This window comes from Mustela nivalis, assembly GCF_964662115.1.
Source record: "Mustela nivalis genome assembly, chromosome: 14".
NCBI classification, from domain to species: domain Eukaryota; kingdom Metazoa; phylum Chordata; class Mammalia; order Carnivora; family Mustelidae; genus Mustela; species Mustela nivalis.
Genome location: NC_139033.1, coordinates 33,047,741 through 33,073,919, shown reverse-complemented (window position 1 = coordinate 33,073,919; position 26,179 = coordinate 33,047,741).

Below are 26,179 nucleotides of genomic sequence, written 5' to 3'. Positions count from 1 at the left end.
CAGCTGCTCAGTCCATTACCAGAGAGAAACCACCCTTGTTTCCAGCCAATCAGAAACACACATGCTTCCAGAAGATGGGGCCAGACATTGCCTTATTTTTCCCTTAGGGTCCGCTGTACTGAGCTTTCCTCCATGAACTCCCAAGAGGGTCCCCACTTTCTCTGCTTCCTCTCCTTCTCTCCTTCCGTCCCCACCCCTTCCCCAAGATCCTGGCTCCATCCCGGCAGCAGTCCACGGGATCATGAGGAACATTCCTCCACCATCCAGGTAGGCAGAGCTAGTTCTTCCCTGCTGCCCTCATTAGTACAAGTCATAAAACTTTCAGGTTCCTGGGACGCCTGGGTGGCTCAGTTGGTTGGACAACTGCTTTCGGCTCAGGTCATGATCCCGGAGTCCCGGGATCGAGTCCCGCATCGGGCTCCCAGCTCCATGGGGAGTCTGCTTCTCCCTCTGACCTTCTCCTCGCTCCTGCTCTCTCACTGTCTCTCTCTCAAATAAATAAATAAAACCTTTAAAAAAAAAAAAAAAAAAAAAACTTTCAGGTTCCTCAGAGCAGGCCATGTACGTGATCACATTTAATATGTCTGACTAGGTTGTCTGTCTTTCCAAGGCCCTCTCTCCACAGGGCAGAGGGAAGGAAGGCTTTAAGGGGGAGAGAAAATTTCATTCTGCCACCAACAAACAAACAATTGAATAAATAAATGAATGGATGAATGTATGAATGAATGATTGATCCAATGTCTTTAACCTCCTCCTGTCTTACACCTCTTAAAACATTGGTAACGTTGGCCTGAAGAATTTGCCTTTACTACAGAGGCCGACCAGCGCCCACCTCTGCTTGCTTATCTCTCCCACGTGCAGCACATACCATCTTTCTGCTCTGACTTTGGCCTCTCAGTGTACGGACGGACACCCTTAACTCTGAGGGCAGTCTGTCTTCTCTTTGGGAATGCTGGACAATATGAAATTCTGTAAATGTCAAGTTGGAAAGTTATTTCATAATTTATGCTCCAGAAATCTCAGTATATTCTCTCAACTCTAATGGTCAAGGGCTGCCCAACTGCTTCTGCCAAAATCTCTTCATTACCACATCTCATATTTCTGAATATTAATTTGGATGCCTAAAGCATGCTCACACCTTCCTGCATAAAATTATGTGCAGTAACTCTCACTTAGCCAGGCTAGCACGTGCCGTAACGTCAGACCTCCACTGGGAATATTCTCCTTTTAGTGATATTTTAGAGAGATTGTAGGCATCTGAGCAAAACTTTTAAAGAGTTCCCTCTTTGAGGAAAGATCTCCTAGAAATATCCTGGTGGGGCTCTTCTGAGAGTCGCTGGGCGATAACAGTGCCAAACTGCATTTCAAGGAGGGTGTGATTGAAGTCAAAAGCTATGTCCTAGGAGAGTAGGGTTCACTCTCAGAAAATCACTTGGAGAAGGCGATTTCTAATCTAGACTGTTTTTATTAGGGGTCTTTGGGCTTAGGTGGAAACAAGAAAAACATCTTCCCTGTGAGCATCTTCTGCTAGGACTGGATTTTCCACCGTAGACTGAAACCATCAGTGGGCATGGCTTCACCAACTACCAATTTATTTGAGTATCAAGCTATGAAGACTTTGAAATCAATTATATTGGCTCTGGTGATTAAAGTGTGTTCAGTCAACTCTGGCATATACTGACTACTTGTAATGCTTGCTGTCACAACCCCTTTATCATCGATGATGCCCTCATTAATAATCAAACTCATATCCAGGTCTGCCTAATGGCCAGTCTGCTGAAGTCAGCCCAGTCAGCCCCCAGCCCTGCAGCTAATGCATCTCTCTTACACTTCTCCCCAGTTTTCCAACATTTGTCTCCAAACTCTGACAGTTTTTCATTCATCAGTGTGACTCAGAAAAGGAAATGTGATGCATAAAATATAAAATTGGCAACAGCGTCAGGAAAGTCACCACTTAAGAAATGAAGCGTGATGTTCCACTTGGCGCTGACCGATGTGAACGGCAGGTTCAAACTTTTGACAAGGTCCAAAACAGAGATGATTTGCGTGACATCAGCAGGATTTCAATTCTAAAGGATCAAGAAGGAGGTCAGCTCAGCTCGGGCACCTGTGAAAAATCAGAAATGCTTTCGAAGGTGAAGGCGCAACCTTCTAGATCAGAATTATCCTACAGAATTTTCCGAGTTGATGGCTGTTCTGAACCTGTCCGTCCAATATGTAGCCACTAGCCACAGTGGCTATGGAGCACTGGAATATGGTGAGTACCAGAGAGCTCATAAGTTTTTAATTTTATTTGATTTTAAATAAGTTAAATTTTTAATTGAAGCATCTTTAACATACAGTGTTATCTTAGTTTCAGGTGTACAACATAATGATTCTACAGTTCTAGGCATTAATCAGTGTCGTCAGCATCTGTCACCCCATAATTTAAGCAGCCACAGCCCAGATCTAATTCAGAAAGTCCTTATAGGGGAGAGGTCTGAGAGAATGGGATGTACGTCACACGTTCCGCAAACTTAACCATTTAGATATGGCCAATCCACAGGCTTACAAGGATAAAGCAGGCCACCTGGTATATAAGCTGGAAGCTGTCTTCCCCCATGTGACCTTGTTTCCACATTTTGGCTGAATGTAATATGTTATGAATGCTTATGTCCAAGTTTTCGGTGGAAACTTAGTGGAATTACTGGGTTTAATCTTTTGAGGAATGAGCTCACTCAAGGGAGGAATGCATCTTTGAATTCCTGGTATCCAAACTCTACTAGGAGAGATGTAGTAAGTTACCAACTTCTCGCTCAGAGATGGCATCCCATCCGTTTTCCTGCATTTTGGAATCGGAAGGGAGATTTCTTACCGGTGGGCCCGGGTTCTGGACCAGGCAAGCTCCCAGGCTGTGGTTGTGAGGCGATCATCCCTGGTTCACGTTTCTCCGTCTTGCTTACGTGGTGCCAGGATAGCTGAAGGGTCCGTAGACAAAAGGACGAGACTGATACAAAGCGAAGGTCAAGCAAAGCTTTATTTCGCGCCAAGCATCGAGAATCAAACTGACCGGCCAGGGCCGTCTCTTGCAAAGAGGCGACCCCTCCCAGTCTCACAGACTAACTTTTATAGAGCAAAGGCCATGTGGTTGAGCCTGGCCACACACAGGTGGCCAATTGAATTATATTCTACCCCATGGTAGTCATCTAATTCAGCCTATGACCTTGGCTAGAATTGGCGCCTTTGCCTGGTGCCCAAAAGGCGGGGCTCACACTCCTTGGCGGGTAATATGTGCGCTTTCCCTTGATTGGACATTTGCACCCGGCCTGGCTCATCCTTGGCGGGTAGGGACGTAATACATGCACTTTTACTGATTGGACGTTTCCACCTGGCCAGACACATCCTTGTATGTAGGCTCCGTTATCAGGGGCTGGCCAGTCATATTTCATCAGTTCTGTTTCTAAGCTCTTTTCTCTTGGGGGAAGGGGCAGGTCCAATCTAAGTTTACTGCATAAACAACAAAATGGCTTGCTCAGGCTAAGTAGGCCCTTATAATAGCCTTGGCCAAAATCCACATCCCAGGCTCTCTGGGTTTCCCATGACATGCTAGTGTAATTGTCATCCTATCAAATGGGGAAATGGGGTTGGTTTGTTACCATCAATTCCTCGTGCTCATGCTGAGGGCTAAAAGCAGACTGCTCTGTGACATGCTGTCATCTTCAGCCAGGAATCGATACCTGTTGTCTATACATTCCACTTCCCTCTTTCTCTTAGAGCAGGACCTCTGATTTGTCGTTGGGAGTTGTCATTTCTCTCTCGGGGTCCTGCTCTTCAGGCTGCCCCTCAGTGGCTCCCAGGCCCCTTGCACGTGGTTCTCCTGAGCTTGGAGGCCTGTCGGCTCTCGCTCTAGCTCGCTCTCTGGGTTTTGCATCTCCAGCCTTATTTTTCGTTGCCACTTCCGGGTAGAAAGATCATTTTCTATGATACAGAAACAAAAGTGTTATTGACTAGTTCTGAGTAGCTCTGTAGTCCTTCCAGCAGGTGCTGACGCCACGCTCCCCCTCAGGCTGGTGAGTCATCTTCCTCGTTCCGTGGCTCTGAGAGACCCACCAAGGCCCTCTCAGTTGACCACGCACTTTTCATAAGCTCCAGTCACTGAGGTCTTTGGAACTTCCTGACATGGCTCTTAAAAGGTCCAGCTCTTCTTGTGTGGCTGGCCGTAGGGAAGTAACCCAAGGACCATTTGCCTGTGGGCGCTGTCTCAGAACTATGCGTGGCGGGGATGCCCCCGTGTTTGTCTTTTCGGCGGAGCCCGGACTGGCTGGCTGCTCTCTGCGGCTGCCCCATCTGCTCTGAGCCAGGCTTCCGCCTCTTACTCAGGCGCTGCAGGGAGGAAGCCCGCTGGACATCTTTTGCCCTCCTCCAACTCTAAATAAGGCTACAAGTATTTTCGAAGTCATCCAAAGTAATTTAGTGCTGGCCAGGGCAGGAAAACAGAGGAGAGGATGAAAAATGACAGAAAAGTGATAAGAAAATTGTAGCGTCTGTGGTTGTCATCCCTGGAGCCTATCGGGACATGATTCGTCCTGCTCTTTCTCGGTCCCTTCATGGGATCAGAAATCAGCCCTCCCCAGCCCTTCCATCCCCACGTTCAAGTGTGGGACACTCATGGGTTTTCCCATCTTCCTTCTCCTTCTTATCTGAACCTTCCTGCCGGCAGTGAAAGATGCAAAGATCAGAATACTTGGTCCACAAATCAGAAGTCCTCTTCAAATCTAGTAACTTCGATCTAGTGACTTTTCTTTTCACTGAGTGTCGTTACCTTCCTCTGCGTTCCTCCTCCCATTTGTATACATGAACTCATCTGCGGGGTGCTGAGCGGCCGTACTGATTTTTGTAGATGCTCCGCTCCTCAGGAGCACGTGGGGTTCTCCCAGTACTCGGTATAACTCTGTGTGTGTATACGACAAAGAGTCTGTTCTGATTCAGGGTAGTAAGAGTCCATAAGGTCGCAATGAGTCCTGCCCCACTTCTCTTGGGGGAAACACGGAGTTAGTTTTCTTGGAGTTTTTTTTTTTTTTAAAGATTTTATTTATTTATTTGACAGACAGAGATCACAAGTAGGCAGAGAAGCAGGCAGAGAGAGAGGAAGGGAAGCAGGCTCCCTGCTGAGCAGAGAGCCCGATGTGGGGCTCGATCCCAGGACCCTGAGATCATGGCCTGAGCCGAAGGCAGAGGCTTTAACCCACTGAGCCACCCAGGTGCTCCTTTTTGGAGTTTTGATCATACTTTCTTTCGTCAGCTGGTCAGTACTTAAGCTTGCTTTCTGTGTGTTTCCTCTAAAAGACAGCTTATTTAATATATCTTGTTAATTAACTACATTGAGCTTACACCACTAGCGTTATAACGCAGGCCTGAAGGAGGCTTTTCTAGCCCACCCGGTTTCCCTGTGAGGCACAGCCCGGCCTTCTTGCACTTAGCGACACTGGTCAGTGCTTCAACTCTACACTCAGGGACATTTTAAACAGCAAAATCAACAAAAAGCACCCAAAAATGCAAGAAACATGACACTAAGTAGATGGCGGGAAGGACCTATGTTTGCATTGTGGTGGCTGAAACAAGCAGGTGGAGCGCTGCCTGGTTTGCCCTGAGCTGGGAACGCGTCACATCAAGGGGTCCACATTTTTGACCGCTCTGCACATCTCAGCAACTGACCACAGAAGCACAGGTATTGATTTGGGGGGTTTTAAATATATTTTAGTGAGTAGGTGAATTCACAAATGAATACTGAAAATCAGCTCTTTACACACAAGTACATACATACATACGTTTATACAAGTGCATATACACATCCGTACATACACACACACATATACACATACAGAACTCCCAGGGCAGATCTCTCTGTCTGTGTTGTAACTGCCATGTCATAGGCCATGACACAAGCCAGGAGCTATGTTATCTGCTTCACCGGTGTACACACCATACCTTACACCGGGCCTGGCACATTGCCCAATGAGGTCAAGCAGATACTTGCAGATGCGACAACCTCTCCATCACGTACTGTGTCCATGCAGAGATACTGCCCAGATATAGTCCGTAAGAATTGCATGTGATTTTATAGCAAACTACCAGGGCCTTTTTAAAGTTGCTCATCACATCTTCACCTTCATTAGATACCTAATTTTTATTATGATTATTACACGGATGTAGCTCTTTGGGGATTGAAACATATATTCGTGTAGTTTCCAAGCCTATAGTGTCTATTGTATGTAAATTGATTGTTGATTCGACCACCATCTGGAATTGCTGTGCAATGTTTGTCACTTTTAATAATGTGATGAATAGGGTAGTTCATTGGCCTAGTTCTGTGTGTTTTGATTCACTAATAATGTGGTTCTGGCTCTGTGGCCATTTGAATTTCAGGGGCCCAAAGAGGAGAGATGAATTCACAAATGTATTTGTTTTTTTTTTTTTTTTTTAAGATTTTATTTATTTATTTGACAGACAGAGATCACAAGTAGTCAGAGAGGTGGGCAGAGAGAGAGAGGAGGAAGCAGGCTCCCTGCTGAGCAGAGAGCTTGATGCGGGACTCGATCCCAGGACCCTGAGATCATGACCTGAGCCGAAGGCAGCGGCTTAACCCACTGAGCCACCCAGGCGCCCCCACAAATGTATTTGTTAAAGAGCTCAAGATATTTTGGAGATGAGAAAATGGGCACATTTCCATCTAGTGGTTAAAAGTAATGTGTGGGGGCCACCTGGGTGGTTCAGATGGTTGAGTGACTGCCTTCAGCTCAGGTCATGATCCCAGAGTCCCAGGATCAAGTCCCGCATTGAGCTCCTAGCTCCATGCGGAGTCTGCTTCTCCCTCTGACCTTCTGTCCTCTCATGCTCTCTCTCTCAAATAAAAAAAAAAAAATCTTAAAAAAAAGGAAAAAAGTAAAATGTGAGAATGTTGAAATGGGTTTGGACCATTTCGGCATACCTAAATGTGAGCTGCTCTTCTTGTGAGGCAGAGGTTGGGGTAAGGAAAAGCGGCAAGATTTGTTAGGGAAAATCTACCAGGCTGACTGTGGAAGATGTTATGTGAAGGTGGCCCAATACAAGCTTTGAATCATGAACTCGAATCCGGATTCCACCTTTACCACTAAACAGCTGGTGTGATTTGGGGCAAGATCTCTGCCGCCCAAGCTCAGCTTCCTCATCTGTAAAGTAGAAATGATACTTAGAGCATAAGCTTATTTTAAGAAGTAAATAAAATGATGCATATAAATCAATTAGCATGATGTCTGACACCTAGGAGCAGTCAGTCAATGATCGGCATCACTATTAAGTCTATTTGAAAGGAGGGATTTTTTATAAGGATTTTATAAGGTTATAAAAAATATAAGGAATAAGAGTGTTGTATGCTTTGGTGCAACAGGATCTACTGAATTATCTAGCAAATAGATAACATAGCAGATAAGAAAGAATCCTAGAGGGACAGCTGGGTGGCACAGTTGGTTTAGCATCTGACTCTTGGTTTCAGCTCAGGTCATGATCTCAGGGACATGGGATCCAACCCCGCGTGGGACTCCACACTTAATGGGGAGTCTGCTTGGGAGTCTCCTTCTCCCTGTCTCCACTGCTCTCGCTCTCACGCTCTCTCTCTCTCAAATAAGTAAATTAAAAAAAAAAAAAAGAGAAAGAAGGAATCCTAGGTAAAATGACTGAGAAGAAAGTTGCATATTTCTGGTTGGCTCTTTTTCAGTGAAAATGCAGAGAGTGTTAACTGGGTCATATTTATTTCCAGCACACCTACCAAAAATAAATGGCGTATGTTTAAAATATATTTTGAATCTTATTCTAATAACAGTATATGATATTGGGGTCTTGTCTGGTGTGCATATGTAGCCTCCTGTAACGGATATCTGGAGGGATAAGAATGTGGGAACTCGAGAAAACAACCATTGGCCACGATGGGGAGTCCCTGCTTCCATGCTCCTCCACCCTCGACACTGGCATTGGTCTTGTGGTTTCTGCCTGCTGTTGTCCCTTCCTATTTCTCATGAGTTGAACATGTCCCCAAAAAGATACATTAAAGTCCTAACAATCAGTACCTGTGAATGTGACCTTCTCTGGAAATAGGATCTTTGCAAGATGGCATCAAGAAGGAGGTAAAGATGGGGTCACACTGGAGGAGACTGAGTCCCTGATCCATGTGACCGGTGTCTTCATGAGAAGAGCAGAGGAGACGCACGGAGAGTGCAACATGAAGACGCAGGCACACACAGAGGGAAGAGGATGGGAAATCACGGTGTAACGCCGCAGGGAGAGGCTCGTGTGCCACGTCTACAAGCTAAGGAAGGCCAGGGATGGCCAGAAGCGCAGGAAGCTGGGAGAGAGGCCCAGATTCTCTCCTGGCGCCTTCAGAGAGCATCGTGCTGCTGACACCTGGGTGCTGGAGTTCTGGCCTGCAGAACCGGGAGAGGGCACATTTCTATTGCTTTAACCAGTCCATGGTGCTTTTTCAAAGCAGCCTTGGAAAACGATACACTATTCCTCATGGAGCTCCAGGGTGGCTGGGTGGTGGGAGTTTATCTGAGCACTTGATTCCCTGAAATTCTAACCCTGCAACATTGTAGCAAGCTGCCTCTATAGGAGAGGGATGAAAGGACTGAAATCATTTATGTTCAGAACACATTGGGCAACAGGCGATGTAGAAAGAATTTAAACATTTAGGATGTCCTGACAATGCCCGTGGCGGGGTGGGGAGAGATGGGGATTTTCCCTCTGGGTGGCTGAGAGCCAGCTTCCGAAGCCTGGGAGGCAGCTCATCTGTCTGCCTCTGTGTTCATAAGGACAGCATTCAGTCTGCCTCTGTGTTCATAAGGACAGCATTCATTTAATCTGCCCATGCCTGATCTTACACGGAAATTTCCAGGACATGTGCCTTGTTCTCTCCTCTCCTTCCCTACTCCTCTCCACTACTGCAGCAGCCAGAAACTCCATCCCAGTATAAGATCCACTCTGCTCTCCCGGAGTCAAGAGGACATGGAGCTCAAGCTCTCAGGCTTTGAAGTAGCCTCTCTCAGTTAACATACACCCTGCTTACATCCGCGATATGTTAACCCGACTGATTTGGATTTGGGAAATGCCCAATCATCCCATTGACACAGAGCCTGAAATAAGAAGCCAGTGCCAGATCCCTTACGCAACAGGGACTCCCTTGGCAGCATAAAGCTTGCAATTGAAGGCAGTTCCGCTAGATGGAGCTCTGCTGAAGAGTAGGCCTTGACTTCCCGGTCAGTACTGGCAGTTTCAGGGCAATTCCGGAATGAATGAGAATCTCCAAAGGGTAGCCCTGAACTGCTCTGGACAGCTAGCTTTAGAAGCCCACTGTACTTACCCTCAAATGTTTGACTTAATCTTCAGTTTGGACAGAGCCTCTGACTGCTCATCTGTGGGTGGGTTTCTCCTACCTTCCCCTCATTGAAGGGTTCCAGATAAACCCAAGCAAACCTCAAGGTCACATGGAAACCAGTGAAAGGAGGCTCTCAGGGCCCTGGGGCCGTAATGCAGGAAGCGATACCCAACCAGGCTAGCCGAGTGCCTGACAGGGAGAGCATGGCCGGCATCTCATCAGCCGATGCCATCTGGCCCTGGCTAGACGGAAGGGGCAATCTGTGCCTGTTAATAACCTTCTGGAACACTCAGAGTGACCAGCTGAGAAGATGGGATGGATTGACATGACAGAGTGAAGTGCGTTTCTAGTTGGACAAGGAAAAGAACCTGTACAGGCTCCGCCCATAGAGATCCCTGTGAGTGTTTCAACATGGGAATACAGCCGGGCACCACGTAAAAACAAGAGAGACTAAATAAAGAGTAAGAAAACCGAGATGAGCTCTTTGGCTACCACCACTGTATACCTTGAAAGGAGCTTCCCCTTTGCATTGGCCACAGAAGACTGGTTTTACTAAGCAACAAAGGTTCTTTTGAACACCAGCCTCACGACATCCTCCTAATCCTCAATTTCCTTGACCGGGAGTTGGAAAAATTTGTTCTTTCCTTGTGAGATCACACTGAGGCTTGGAAATAAAGCACTGAACTTTCTAGCGAAGGGCCTGGTGTATGGCAGCTCCTCAATAAATAAATTTCTCCTCTTCCTGCTGTTCTTCTCAGAACTCAGAGGAGACAAGGGCCCTGCAAACACAAGGGATGGACGTAGTCATTACACATGAATCACCAAAGCAAAGCTGCTGAATACTTGAGGGTAGATTTTTGCCACAGGTCCAACGAGAGAGCATCCCGTTCTCTCCACCTTCATTAGCATCAGCGGTGATTATTGGTTTATGAATGGTGGGGAACGGAGCCCAGGGCTCCCTGCTGCCCGCCAGTCTGCCAGCTCAGTGACTGTGAGGAAGGACCCAGAATGACAAAGCCAGGTGTGCTGACTTCCCCCAGATGATCTGGGCGCTGGAGCCTGGGCAGCAGCGGCCATTTTCAGCCTTCTCCAGGACACTGATGTAGACAAACCTGGAACAGGGCACTTTCCCCTTCTCCCGAATTTCCTTCTTTCCTCCCCCATAAATGTTACAGGCCTCCCTCTTTCTTCCCTTTTTTTCTCCATCAAAACTTAATCTTTTTTTCTCCATCAAACTTGTTTTTTTCCTCCATCAAAACTTAATCTTGAGGAAAAACTGATTATCAATAACTTTAAGTCAACAGATGTTTGTAAACTGCTCTCTCTCTCTCTAGATAAGATGTTCCTCATTTATTCACCACCAAGAAGGTGGCGTAAGTGCTCTGGAAAGCAGGGATCTTGTGGTGTCACTGACATCACCCCAGAGGACGCCTTTGCTCTTTGCTCTGTCTAGGTTGTTGGAAACGTATTTCTCGAGGCCTTCCTCAGGAACAGGTGGAGGTTTGTAATAGTTTGGTATCTGCTGCTGGAATTCCTGAAATACAGCAAATATCTGTAAACAAAGCATTGGAAATGAAATACAAAATGCTTGGCATTTGGTGTATTTTTAAAACTTTATTTACCCATTTCTTTCCTCCTTTGCCAGTTGTTAGAGTTGCCAAGCAGCTCTTTAAGATTGGGCCTGGGCCCACCTCTCAGATCGCAACCCTGGCTCAAGGAAAACATCATCTGAATTCAAACAAGCCAAATGTGTATTTGTGCCTGCTTGAATATCCAGACTTTGTTCTACACCTTCGTCAAACACGTCACCTTAGGATGTGGGACACGCGCTGGGAGGCAAACAGGGGAATAGCCAATGCGGAGCTCCGTTCGCCGGCATTCTCGGCTCCCTCTGCTGCAGCAGGGGCTGCTGCTCGGGCTCACCCTTTGTTCTCGTGGGGGCAGAGACAGAGCCTCACAACCCTCCTCCACGCAGCTGTTTGAGAGCGGGCCTTGAGATGAGACTCTGATCGGAGTTTAATGTGGGTGCCCAATGGGAAGGCCAAAGCCACCTACCAATTGTTAGATTCTTTAAGACAATGCAGAGTAGATGTTTCAAAACAGACGACAGGTTGCCCCTAAAATTCCTCCCAACTCCACTGTTGGCTGAGCCCTTAAATTCTGTCATTAGACTATCCATCCCTAGTCTGTAGTCTTGGTGCCTACAGGGCAAACACTGTACTGAGTCCCCATCATATGCTAACTCATTTGTTTTTCATGATCTGCTATTATCCCCTTCTTATAAATAAAAAAACCAAGGCTCAGAGATTGAAACCCCTGAGATCAGACAGCTAGTAAGTGGCAGAGCCAGGATTATCAAAATTAGATCTATTTTTCACCCCTCTCCAAGACCTTGCTTTCTGCGCCGTGCCACACAGGCTTCAGTGGGTGAGGACGGAGAAGGAGCCCGGGAAAGGGAACATGGGAGGCAGAAGATTTCATCTCACAGGGAGAAGAGAACAGAAGGAAGGCTGCAGGCTTCCCAGGCCTGAAGAAATTCCTCAGGCTGGCCTTGGGTTGGAAGAAGAGAACCTGAGGAGAGGCTGGCATTCCCCCCAGAATCAAGGTGCCTGCCTCCCACAGGATTCAGCAGGCTCTTTCTTCGGCAGCCACCTGAGAAGCAGATGCAAGCATCTGCTGTACGATCACGTAACCGGAGAAGTGTTAGCATCGACGTTGGTGCTGTTGTTACTACAAAATTATGTAGCCATGCTCTCTGAAAAAGTGAAGGTTACCTTTGATGGGTGGGCGGAAACTCCCAGAATGCTGTACCTTCTCCAGCAGTGGCCTGGAGCACATCACACCCATGGTGGCTTCTTTTAACAACTCCCCTACCATAGTGTACAGTTAATTTGAGTCATCTCATGAAATTAAAGAAAAACCAGTAATGGCAGGGAAAGAAATGCAGACAATGAATTTTTTCTTTTATTAAGCTTCACATACATAATCATGGCAGTTAAATATGTACGAGTCAATTAGTAAATGAATAGTATATTATCATAAAAGGGGGGAATGGGGGGGTAAATACTTATCAGTCTTTTTTTTTTCTTTAAAGAAAAGGGAGAACTTTTTGCCATATGTTAGGAACAAATGGAACATTACAGTTTTTGTCTTTGAGACTTCTGCAGACTTGTCAGTGATTTCATCAAAATTGATCCCGAATAGTCACATTCAATAGGCAGCATTGTCGGATTTGTCAGTGTGTCTCATAGTTCATTGAGGAATGTTTTTTACTCATTTTAATTTCTAAAGTTTTCTCACCTTTTAAAATTGAAGTATAGTTGATAGACTGTGAAGTTTATTTTTACCTGTAACAAGAGACATGTAAGCAGTTAAGGAAAGCCTGAAGCGTGAGGATAAAATTGGCGGAGACACTTACCAATCCCATGTCACAGCGAATTCCAGAAAAGGCAAGTTAGTTCACATCATTGTTCCTACAGAACCAATTCTAGCAGCTTGCTTTCTTTCTTTCTTTCTTTCTTTCTTTCTTTCTTTTTTTAAAATATTTTATTTATTTATTTGAGAGAGAGAGAGAGAGCAAGAATGAGAGACAGCGTGAGAGGGGAGAGGTCAGAGGGAGAAGCAGACTTCCTGTGGAGCCGGGAGCCTGATGTGGGACTCAGTCCTGGGACTCCAGGATCATGACCTGAGCCGAAGGCAGTTGCTTAACCAATGGAGACACCCAAGCACCCAATTCGATTCTAGCAGCTTTCAAATGTCCTCTAGGTTGAAAAATTTTTGCCAAAAACCGATCCCCTGGAAATTTAGCACAGATTTCTATTGTATTTGGTTCTCAAATTTACAATGCAAAAATAGAGAAAGTGTCCGAATGACAGCAAATAGGGACTTATTTGAGCCATTGTGTTCTTGTCCAGTTCTTGGAGAAACTGACTCAGGCTTCAAACACTGCCCTGTTAATTTCCCCAGGCAATGTCAGACTGGCACGTCTGCTTGTTTCTCCTAACATTTCTTCCTTACCTTTGATTCTTTTTTCTATTTATTTACTTTTTGTTTTGTTTTGTTTTGTTTTTGGCAGAAGTCGTAGTCCTCTCCACAGTTCCTTTGCACTGATCTTGAGGAATCATTTTAAAGTGTTGTGTGCCCTTTTTAAGGTCGATCCTGCCAGTTTGCAAATATTTCTGCATGGTTCCATACGACAACAGGATTAAAGTCACTCAAGTCCATGCCTCTGTCTATGAGGGCTCGCACTGTCTTCTTCTTATCCACTATTTGGAAACAAAGCCATGTGCTAAGTTAACTCCCATACGGAATACTAGTATTTTTTAAAGGATAAAGAATATGAATGTGCTAATTTGGGTTTAAGATTATTCAGGGCAGGGCGCCTGGGTTGGCTCAGTGGGTTGAGACTCTGCCTTCAGCTCAGGTCATGATCTCGGTGTCCTGGGATGGAGCCCCACGTCGGGCTCTCTGCTCGGCGGGGAGCCTGTTTCCCCCTGCCCCGCCTACTCTCTCTGCCTACTTGTGCTCTCTGTCAAATAAAAATCTTTAAAAAATAATAATAATAAGGGCGCCTGGGTGGCTCAGTGGGTTAAGCCGCTGACTTTGGCTCAGGTCGTGCTCTCAGGGTCCTGGGGTCGAGTCCCATATTGGGCTCTCTGCTCAGTGGGGAGCCTGCTTCCCTCTCTCTCTGCCTGCCTCTCTGCCTACTTGTGATCTCTCTCTGTCAAAATAAATGAATAAAATCTCTTAAAAAAATCCCTATAAAAAAAAATAATAGTAAAAAGATTATTCAGGGCAGAACACTGTGTCACTAATGTTATTTAGAATTGCCAGTGCACGGCGAGTGAAAAGCAGACCAACTTTTAGATGGTTCGACCATGTTTTAAAATTTCACTGCCCCGGCACGGGTTCAGATCTCATGAACATCCTGTTCTGAGACTCTTACAACCTCATAACTTCTTGCTGTCAAGCTGGCTTCGTTAAATAGGATTGAACATTTAAAAACTAAAATCCCACAGGTTGATTTTCTCCCAGTCAAGCTGTAACCCCCTTACCTGGGAAGGGGCCCATGGATATCAGGGCCCAGCTGCATCCTGCTGGGATCAAGGCCAGCTATTTGCAGGGAATATAGGGCTCCTTCTGGGCCTCCCCTCCAGCATCCTGCAAATTCTCTTCTTCCTGGCATCTGCAGAGTGGCATTCTCGTCTCTGTGCAACTACTAATTAGCTGTGGGATCTCGGAACAAAAACTTTTCCTCCTGCTTGCTTACAAGCAAGCGTTTCACGGAGTCATGTCTAAGGCTCCTTCTAATGTCCTCAGACACTGGCTATGAGGGCACATGACCTTGGCCGCCCATCCCGGGCTTCTGCACGTGGTGCCAGTGCAGTAAAAGGTCAGCTTCTGGCAGTCCCTCTTCAAATTGTTCCTTGTACACCATCCCAGGGACACTGCTGACTGTTCAGACTGTCACATTTCCTTGTTTGGCATCTTCAGAACCCCTGGTCTTCGGAGACTTCCAAATGGCTTTCTTTAACCGTCAGAGCTGGATTTCCTGGGCAGCAACGTTCTTATTTGTCATGGCACTGGCCTCAGAATGTGCAGGAATGATTTCTAAAAGACATTGCCAACCTGTCCTGGGCCCGCACTCCTGTTCCATGCCCACTGCACACCAACCGTGGGGAAGGGAGGGGTGGACTGGCTATACCCCTTTCACAGGTGGGGACGCCAAGGTGCCGAGGCTTGAAACGCATGACCATGGCGGTGCCTGCAGGGTCAGGACTGGGACGAAAGCCCTCCGATCCCCATTGTCCTATTTACTCCTCTAACCCCGACTCCAAGATGCTGAGCTCAGGCTTGGCCCAGGCCCAGTCACACTAGCTATACAACCGCTACCCAGCGTGCCTTCGGCTGCACAGGAGGAACTGACCCCATGCCTTGTGGCTAAGAATTTATGATTCAAAAATCATAAGATTTGTACACTGAGCATTAAGACGTCTGTAAAGATGTTAAAAAGTAGTGATAGCATGGTAATAGCTTATTTTTATGACTTTGTATATTTTTATATCAGGACATAAAAATCTCTTCCCTGTGTTTGGCAGCAACATATTTAGGAATTGGTTCCCCCAAAAAGCTGTAGACCAGAGATGGTGAGCATGTGGCATCTGCCTGATAGTCTTTGGGGATGTCTGTGGTAGACGGTGACTCTGTCGTGGCTCTCTTTCCACTTAGCACAGATGCGGTCTCAGAATCTTTCCTAACACAGCGTGCCACGCAGTCACATAATTTACACCAGATTCCAAATAGTGGGCCAAGCTGAACTTGCCATCCCTGCTACACATCTGGGCCTGATTATTCTAGAAAATGGAGGAAGAGTGAAATTTTGGTGGTTTGCCCTTTCAGGGCGCTGCTCCTTGGTGTATCTTTTCTTTTCTCCCTTCACATCTCCCCCCAGTCCCCAAACAGGTGCTAAGGTCAACCGATGGCCAGGAAGTAGGTAATCCTGGTTGGAAACAGAAGTTACACAACTGAGATAGAGAAAACGTTTGCAGAGTGATGGTGGGTTACTCTGTAGGGGACCCCTTCACCACGCACAGCTTGCCGCCCACCTCTTGCAGAGCCCCAGAGCAGGTGTTCTTTGTAAGACACCCCAACCAGGCAGATGATTCTGATGCTCCCCACCCATGCTCCCGCCAGGAATCACAGCTTGAGAAATGATCTCTTGGTGATATTTGCCATTTCTCAGAGGATTGAGTCTTGAAGATTGCGTTAAATGATTTAGAAATTCTTCGTGGGAAAACTCAGCCATAGGAGTAAGTGGTGAGCGGCTATTTTGAGCACCAGTGATGATCTCCTCTCCTGGCATCCACTCCCCCAGTGCCAGCAGTAGATAATTCCAGAACTAAGAACCTGAGGGGAGCCTGGAGCCCTGAGCTGGGTTGAATAATGTCTCCCTAAAATTTCGTGTCCACTCAGAACGTCAGAATGTAATTAAGATAAGGATTGAGGTGACAATGTACAGAGTTCAGGTGGGCCCAGAATCGAATGAGAGTGACCTTAGGGGAGACAGAAGAGGGTGTACAGAGACACGCAAAAGAAGGCCACGTGACAACAGAAGGAAAGATCGCGGGGATGAGTGACAAGCCGGAAACTGCCACGGAAATTGCCGAGGCAGTCTTGCTCAAAGAGCAGCTGTGGGAGGAAACAATGAGCAGCGAGGTGTTGCTTGTAGGGGACAGAGTCACCCCCTTGGCGGTGCGGTGCGCTGTGCATATGACCCACAGCCCACAGCAGCTCCGTGAGCTCTGGCGCCCAGCAAATGGCCTGGGAGAGGTGGTGGTGGGAGGGGCACTGGGTGCAAGAAATGTGGTCATAAAATGTAAAACGTGAGATCCTTTGTAAGCAGCGGTCCTAAGTGGCTGAAGGATGGTGGGGGATGGGGGTGCAGTCTCTTCCCTTGCTCCGTGGCTAAACAGATCTCTGACAGGCACTTCCCTCACTTGTCTGCTCCCAGGTTGGGAGGACACAGTGAATTAGGCCATTTTGCCTGAGAAAGCTGCTTTAACAGCCGGCAGCTCAGAAGATAATACAAAAGTATTTGTCTTTCTCGTGTTTGATATATTTTTCAAGGATATATTTATTATTTTTTGAGAGCTCCTGGACACAATCCATATTTCGTTTTCAGGAAGAAAAATCCTCAAGTCTTCTTGCCTTTTCCTTAATTTACAGTTATCACTGAAAATAATAGAAAAGCATTAGCAACCTATGTTGTGTATTTTCATAAACTTAATCAGTTGGTCTGTAATCTTTTATCCCCTTTGGAAAGGACAAAGACCTTTTCCAATAAAGAAGTGTTCTCTTTATTGAAGATTTAAATCTTCATGGCATTGTTTGCTCCCCATTGGTGGACTGGAAAGAGGCCAGTTTCAGGGCACTGGTAGATTCTAGGCAGAACACAACCCAATCTCCTCGCGCTCCCGGGTGGCAGGGGCTGGGATCTGCAAACCTCGGGAAGGGGAGGATCAACAGAAGCAAGTGAAAAGGAGGACAGAACACCTGCCTGCAGTGTCTTTGCGTCCTGGGGGCCTCCAGGCCGCATTTCCCTCCCCCTTCCCTGGAGCGCAGCCCACCTGCGCCCTGCTCATCTGCCTCTTCGCTTCTCTTATCTAAGGATGACTCAGAGGCGCCTCTGAGCCAAGGAATTTCTGCAGCCTGGAATGGCGGCCATTCCATCTCCGTAGCAATAAAATGCAGATGGAGGAAGGCCTTTGTGCGTGGAGAGAACAGGCAGTGAGGCTTCGGCTCTGGGTTTCCAACAAAGGCAGCAGCTACATACGTCATGCTGCACAAAGGGCTGGCCTGCGCAGATAGATTGAAATCTTGGGACTGCTCGAATCTGCTTCCTCGTAGCCTCCGCAGCCTGTCCCATGAGAGGAAGGAGCCACGTAGAAGCCCAGAACACGGCTGAAATGTTGCTACCTTAACATGGGTTCTAAGAGGGGCCGTTTTGTATTTGTTAGACATGCACCAAACACAGGCCTTGTTTTCATGATTCCTGAACCGCATTTTGATACATCGGAGTGGTTTGGGGGGTTTATTCTAAATCAAGGTTCATCCCCCCCCACCCCCCCGCTGCCCTTTCCCAGAATGCTGTAGAAAGTCAGTCCCTACAGAAAGATGGTACCTTTCAAAAGTCAGAAGAGACCCACAGAGCTGCCCGAGAAACAGCCATACTGCAGGGTGGGGAGAAGGGTAGTTGCCTCCACGGTGAAGGGTTAAAGGGGAGCGATCATGACCTGGTCTAGACCAGACCCGGATCTTCTACTAACGAGCTATTAACTATTGACTAGCTCTTAGCTGGAGAATCACTGGACTCTAGTTAGCTCGCCTGCTAGGCTAGGCAGGTGTCCCCTGTGACCACCCAGGTCCCACCTCTTCCTAGTAATTCCTGATCTTGAAACCCATTTAGTGCCCGGGTTACCCTCAGACCACTGGACAGATGCCCCATGGTTCTCTTGGATGGTTCAAACACCTCTCGGCCCTGAAAAGCTTGTAAATGAAAAGCAGAGAACTTCTAGCTTGCCGGTGTCCCTTCCCAAATAGTAAGCTTGAAAAACAGGTCCCTTTCCTGAGGAGTGGAGAAAATAAATCAGTTAGAAATAAGAGGGTGACGGTTCAGGGCAGGCGAGAATTTACAAGGGGCTGTGTCAGGAGGGCTGTTGAGGAGGAGGCCTGTGGCTTTCCTCCCCATAAATTGTCACAAAGCTATAGAAGCAAACTAATAATCGTGTTGTCTACTACGGGACTACGTCTGCTGCAGCTGAGAGGGGCGGCGAGAGGAATAGACTACCCTCAGCTTCCAGTTATGCTATGATGATTGTTTAAATTTTATTGAGTAAATAATTATCTCTGAATTGAACAAGGAACAAAGCACAGCCTAATTCCCATTACTCGTCTGTCGAGGTAAGACTTAAGTATGTATTTTACACATGTGTTTTTTGTTTTTGTTTTTGTTTTTTTAATTTAACGCCCTGATTCAGCAGAAGGCGTGAGCTACTCATACCTCCCAGGGGATAAAGGACTTGTTCTTTTGGTAAATTAGGTATTTGTTTTCCTCTCTTGTTAGAATCTTTGTTTTGGGTTCTTAATTTATTTTGAACCAAAGGCAAGAAGGGAGAAGAATATGCAGGTGTTTCATGGAGACCTATGTGAGAATGGGTGTGTTTGTGGGGGGTGGGGGGAAGCAAGTCCAGTGGTTTCCATGGGTCTGGGTCACCAAAGAGGGACATAAATGTTGCTTTGAACCAGGAGGGAGGCATACAGCAGAGCTTTGGACATACTGATTTGTCTTTTAAAAGGACTAGTTAGTGAGGCCTCTTACAATGTCTGTGCTGGGCTGAAAACAAAGGCTTTGTGGACAATAATAGGAGACATGACACTGAGGTAAAATGAAGAGGTGGACAGTGTTTCCCCCTTTGATTATAAGCAGTCACATCAAACCATTATACATGTGGCTGGTGTTGATTCTGCTGTCAATTCAGATGAGAGCTCTCTCTAATTCATTGTAGGAATGGGTCAGCTTCTGGGGTGCTGACTGCTGAAGTACGGTTTCCTACTCTTGTTCGTGATTACATCTGGATTTTCTTCCCACCCAGTACACGTTTAGGGAGTTGAAATCGCGATGGCCAGAAATGTGGGTGATTACGGTGACTTGGGACTAAATAGTAGAGCTCTGTCCTACGCCGGTGTGGTGGGGGTGTGGGCCGTGGAGCTTCTGGAGGGAGATGCCAGAGAACTCAGAGATGGGATCCCTTGGTGAAGTTGGAAAACTATATATTGTCACGCTTTGAACAGGTTTAGATAAAGCTGAGCCATTTGGTAGTGAAAATGTTGGGCTACATATGGATTTCCTCATCCTAGGACACCACTCTCTAAAAAACCCTTTTGTCTTGGTTTATAACTAAGCCCAATGCTTCTTGGGAAAAGGAGAAAAAAATAGGTAGATTTTGTGCTTTCCTTCATCTTTGCTGGCTAAGCCATCTTGTTCTAGTTGGAATCCCCTGGGAGTGTGAACCGCTAGGCCTAGCTGCCGGTCCAGGAGCCCCTTACCTGACAGTGTACCTGTCCCCCAGCTGCTTAGAGCTGCTCGCCGAGAGAGCTGGGTTGGCACATGGGCGCTGCCTTACCCAGGGGAGGGGTGGGGTAGCCCCTACTCCCATAAGCACTCTTCCATGTGGCCAGCAGCCTGGGACTGGTGAGCCACCAGGGGACAATGACAGGAGGACATCAAGATGGGATAACTCTGCCTCACAGCTTGTGTTCCAGAGCTTTCTTCAGGTTGAGTGATCTTAGGCTTCAGGAAATCCTCGGACAGTTTTGTGTAAGAGATGACGGTGGCCTTCTGGCTGGAGTCCTGTATTTAGGAGTGGAGGTATGATCTTCTCATTGGCGAGCGAGGTACTTAAGATTTACTCCAGGTGGGTCAGGGAAGTAGGATCCGTACTTCTTTTTAAAATTCATTCATTCATTCACTCATTCATCCATTCATTTGAGAGAGAGAAAGAGCACTTGTGAGAGAGTAGGGACGGGGCAGGGAGAGGGACAACCCGAATCTCCATTGAGCCTGGAGCCCCATGCAGGGCTTGATCCCATGACTGAAATCCAGAACTGAACGCTTCCCCGACTGAGCCACCTATAGGTGTCCCAGGATCCGGCCTCCTTAACCAGCTAACCCCAGCGTGCTGCTGCCGTGTAGGGGAATGGCATAGGACCCAGCCGAGGCAGCTGAAACCGGGAAAACAGCACAGTCTCCAAGAAAAGACTTGTTACCAAAGCCAAAGCTTAAGGCAGTAATAACAACTTTGATTTATAACGAGAACTATTTGTACATAATTACTAAAATATTGATTGCACATTCAGCAGTATGCTTAAATTAACAACAAACCAAATCTGGTAACGGCGCCAAAGGAGTCTTCTTGCAAACAGTCACCATTTAGTTCTTTCTGGCAATAATCTGGTGGGATTTTATGGAGCGCAGTGTAGTCCAGTGTGTGCACTGCCGAAGCCAGTGTGGACACTGTTCAATTTATGGAGTGCTGCATTCATTGACTACGGCTCCTCCTGACCCTAAAAGAGTCCCCAGTTAAAGGCATAAAACAGTAACCATGATACAATGTCGGCTCTGATACAATGCCAGAATGGGGATGGGGGTGCAAATAAATGTGGCAGAAGGGGTCAGGGAAAATACCAAAGACAGACGAGGGGGAGGAGAGAACTCCAGACACAGGAGGAAAAACACCGGACAAGCCGGGATCATTCCAGGGGTTGCTTGCAAGCCGTACTTTGCAGCCAAATTCAAATTTAAATTCATAACCACTAACTTCATATGGCCTTTAAAGTGTGATTGCAGGCTGGTACATCCTGTCTTACTCGGCAGGGCTCCCAGGACCTGCCTCCCATTACCTCCCAGAGCCCCCAACCCACTCTCCCACCCACACCGGCCTCTTTGCCAGGAGGTCACATAGATCAACCGGATCCGTACTCGAGGCCACTGTACTTGTCATTCCCTTTGCCCGCTGTGCTTTTCCCTCCAGTATGCCCACGTATCGTTCCTTCATCTCTTTCAACCTTCACCCACATGTCCACTTCTTGGCGAGCTGTTTTTCCATCTTTCCTATTTATTAAAACACAGCCCTACTCACCAGCAGTGCTCTCTAGCCTCCTTCCCTGAGTTACATTTCTGGATAGTATGCTCTGTATTTGACTTACTTGCTACAGTCTATTTTGTAATCTATGTGTGGGCGGGGCCTTTTGTCTCTTCTGTCCGTGGCTATATTCTCCCAGCCTAGAAAGGTAGTTGACTCGTGGCGAATATTAAAAACATATTTGTTCAGGGAATAAAGTGACCTCCTCAGCTATGTCTAATTGGCTGTCTCAACCCCTCATCAAGGGGCATTGTCTTTAACTTTTACAATTCTGTTTTTCATTTTTCACATTGACTTTTTTTTTTTTTTCCCAAAACCTTCCTGGTCATTTTTCTGGTCTCTTACTGCTTGTCTACTTTAATGATCCTTTAATGATCTTCCCCCCGCCCCAACTTTCTACATTGGCTCCATGGTTATTTTATATCTATTTGTGTCTGATAATTTCATTACCTAAAGGATGGAGATTTAATTCTGGGATTCATAGTTTCTGCTGATTCTCACTCATGGTGGCCCGTTTGCTTGTAGGTTTCATGTTTTTTAATTCTGGATTCATTGGTTGATCTTCCTTGGGCAGAATCCTGAGGGCCTTCGATGGGGATGCTTTTATCCAGAGAGGCCTTGAGTTTGCTTCTGCTGAGGGCAGGACAACCGTCCTAGCATAATGCAAGGGTCTCCATTTTTGCTCCTTACCCCCTTTGGCTGCTGGTCTGTCCCGAGGCTCACCATCACCGTGCTGACTATGACATCAGAGCTCAAAGCAGCTCTGCCTCCCGAACTGGCTTCTTCCCTGACGGTCGCATTCTCGGCTCATCTCACTCTCCTCCCTCCCTTACTTCCCTGCGGGAATCTGTTTTACACAGGAGTTAGTGCTATAGTATATGGAACTGCCAGACTAAAGGCAGGGCTTCCTTCCGCTCCCGGGACTGGGCACTGGATTGTCAGCTCTGCAGGCCGCGGGTGCTTCTGGAGCTGTCTCACGACTCTTGATCTCTCAAGCAGGGCACTTGCAAACAGTGTCCAGTATATAAATCCTGCTTTGTTGGTTAATCTGTAAACATCTAATCAGGCGAGTGAACATGCTTCACAGCCGTGGCCCTTTAAGTGAATGCTCTAGATCCGTGTGATCTATGCTCACATTCTCCAGAGCTCCCCTCCCTTTGCACCGCAGGATTACGGCAGTGTTGCCGGTACGATTTCGCCCACCACCACCTCCGAGCCTGTTGCCACCCGTGGTTTGGAGTGGCTGGGCCGGCATCCCGGAGGCCTGTTTGTTTGTCCTAGTATTCATTACTCCTTGGCTCTCGTCCCATCTGCTGCCAGTGTGGAGTTATTTATAACAAACCAGAGAAGCGCTGGTGAGCTTCGAAGTGCTAACTCACATCCTCAGAAAGCCTTGCGCCCCCAAGGACTTTACACGCGGTATCCTCACAGGAAACCCTTCCCTGCTGACCCAGGGGGAAACTCCTGGTTTCCCTGGGAAGTGGCAGCTGCTCCATCCATCAGCTTGGCTGATAAAGCCTTTGCATTTAGATGCACAGTGCTGGCCCACAGAACCTGCCGTGGAACTTGCCCACAGAGGTCATGACAGCTGAATCACAGAGAAGAGCGTTTACACCGCAGGCTTGGGGAATGGAAAGCGCATCTCCAGACTGGGTCCAGAGTGCTGAGTCATGCCCCTCGGGCCAGCACTGCATGGTGTTTTTGAGAGCTCCCAGAAGAAGGGGACACCACTCAAAAGTCACCAGCCCTCCCACCTCCGGGCCTGCCCTGTGCGTTCTGAGACCAGCAGTGCATCCCCCTTGAAATGACTGCGTCAGTGTCACATGCGGGCCGCAATTCATCAGCTCTCACATGTTCGACCCATAAAACTTCATCGCAGCCAGGGTTTCAGTGTTAGACACAGGACAGAGCCAAGTGAAGGTCTTCTGCTGGCCTGACGATGCTCTAACTCAATTAACAAATTCACATGAGTCTACAGGCACAGATCTCTACAGAAATTAGATCAGCTCTGAAAGATATCAGGTCGGAGGTGGAAAAGGTCAATAGTCATTTTAAATGAAATTGAACAAATCATTGGTAGTCAAATCCATACTTCTGTTGGTGTTTGTAGCAAGCAGCATCAGAGACAGGATGTTGGGGAAGGAGCCAAAGAGAAAATGTATGGCCTGGCCAAATTTTGTGCTGAAAATAAATTTTCAGATAAAATGCATTTCTAAGTCTGCCACACCCTATCAAATCACAATGTGGGGGAAGCTGCTAGTAGAAAGCCTGCCCCATCTTCTAGCCTCTGGGAAGGAGTTTCTGCCAGGGAATATCAACATTGCACCACCAGGCCAGTGTTGAAATTCAGTGGGTGCAGGGAGGTGGCGAGTGTGGGCGGTCAGTTTCAAAACAGTTTTGAAACTCCCACGGCTCTTGGCAGCCCGGTTCGATGGTGGCCAGACTCACAGCCGTGGAAGGTTATTCTGATTCTCCTGTTATAAAAAGGCCAGGTCCGGTTCCGGGAGAGCAAAGCAGGCAGTATTGTATTCTTCTGGTTTCATTGCCTTTCTCTTAAACTCAGCACTTGCTGCAAAGTGTGGTCATAGGTTAAAATTTTTCCCTTTGCTTTAAAGGATTCCTTTGTCATTCCCTGAAGGTTAGTCAGAATAAATATTACAACTTGGACTTTAAGCTTAGGACAAGCAGATGGTAACTATTCCGTCACTTTTGTTTCTGGAGAAAGGTAAACAGAGTGCAGTTTGTAGAAATCCTCCGGAACTTGACGGTGTTCTTTGCTAGAGAAACTGGGCTTATGGGTTAGCAGTTTATTCCAAAGAGAATACAGTGTGTTGACATCCTACTTTTGTTCATTAGTGAACATTTTAAGGGTTTTGTTTTGTTTTGTTTTTGGTGTTTATCATGGGATATAAAAATTTCAGGAATAAAAATAAAAACCTTTGAAAGTTGATTAATATTATATCTGTTTCTCTCCTTTTCTCAAGCCTTCAACATCCTGCTCCCCTTCTTAATTCACCCAGAAAATAGAAGAACTTAGCAGAGAACTCCCGAGGTACCACTCCCTCGGTCTACTTGTCGGTCTGTCTCTCTCCTTGTCTACTTGGCCTTCAACTCCCCCTTCCTTCCCTACCTGCTGGTGAGCGCGCTCTCTCTCTGTCTCTCGCTCTCGCTCTCACTCTCGCTCTATCTCGATTAAATAACTAGTATTTTTGAGGGGAAAAAAAAGGCCTATCATCACCATGAAGACAAACCAACGCTGTCCCTGGGGGTTGGCTTTCCAACTTTTAGGGTTGATCACGATACTTACTCTGTTCAAATTTGTCCATGCAAAACTGAGGCAAACAGCGTAAAAAGCAAAATGAGCAAACAGTATGAACTTGCAGAGCTTCAGAGGAAGCAGCACCACTGGCCAATAAACATATCCCTAAATGCTAAAATTAGTAATCAAGGACATGCAAGTTAAAACCCATCAGATTAACAAAACATCTTAGTCCGTCCCACCGAATTGATGAGGCTGTTGGCAGGGGCACTTGAAGACATAGCCTTCTTGAGGAGCAGCTGAGCAAGATCTCCAAAAGTGAATGCTGTGCAGCCATTTTGACCGCAGCCATAGAGGAAACCCAAGGCAACTTGCCCAAGAGTGTGTAGAAGAACATAGATAGCACCATTGTCTTTGATAAGGAAAGATTAGAAACGGCCTAAATATTCATTATCAGAGTTCAGATAAGCAGGCTTCCTGCAGAGCAGGGAGCCTGATGCGGGGTTCGATCCCAGGACCCTGAATCATGACCTGAGCTGAAGGCAGGTGCTTAACATCTGAGCCACCCAGAACACTCTGTTCTTAACAAGGCCTGGCCTCAGGAAAGACTGGTTACCAGAGCCTAACTTACTGGGGTGTTCTCAGAGCCTGGCTGACCTGGGGAAGAGAAATAACCAATGCTGGTGCACACGCTCAACTGTGTCACACCTAAGGGAGAGAACAAAACTGAGAAATGCTTTTGTAGTTTACAATCCAGAGACAGAAGAGTAGAAGACTGACATGTGTCACAGAACTCTGGGTTACTTCCCCTCCCCAACTCCACTCCCGTATGGCAAAAGAGCTATTTATATCCATTCCTCTTATCCAGTACACCACACCTGGCGAACTAGAAAAAAATTATAAGACATACCAAAAGGTGAAAACATACAACCTGAAGAGACAGAACAAGTATCAGAACCAGACATGTCAGGGATGTTGGAATTATCAGACTGTGAATTTTTGAGTAACTGTGATGAATGTGCTAATGGATGAAGTTAACAGCAGGGAAGAACAGATGCGGTGTATGCAGAGAGGTGGGAGTCCTAAGAAAGAACCAGAAAGAAATGCTAGAGATAAAAAACACCATGACATCAATGAAGACCACTTTTGATGGTCTTATTAGTAGGCTGGACTTGGCTGAGGAAAGAACCGCTGAGCTAGAACTATCCATAGAATGCTCTAGAACTGAAAAGCAAAGAGAACAAAAAACTGAAAACAAACAAACAAACCAGTATTCAAGGACTGTGGGACAAGGACAAAAGGTATAACATGCATAATGGGAATAGCAGAAGGAAA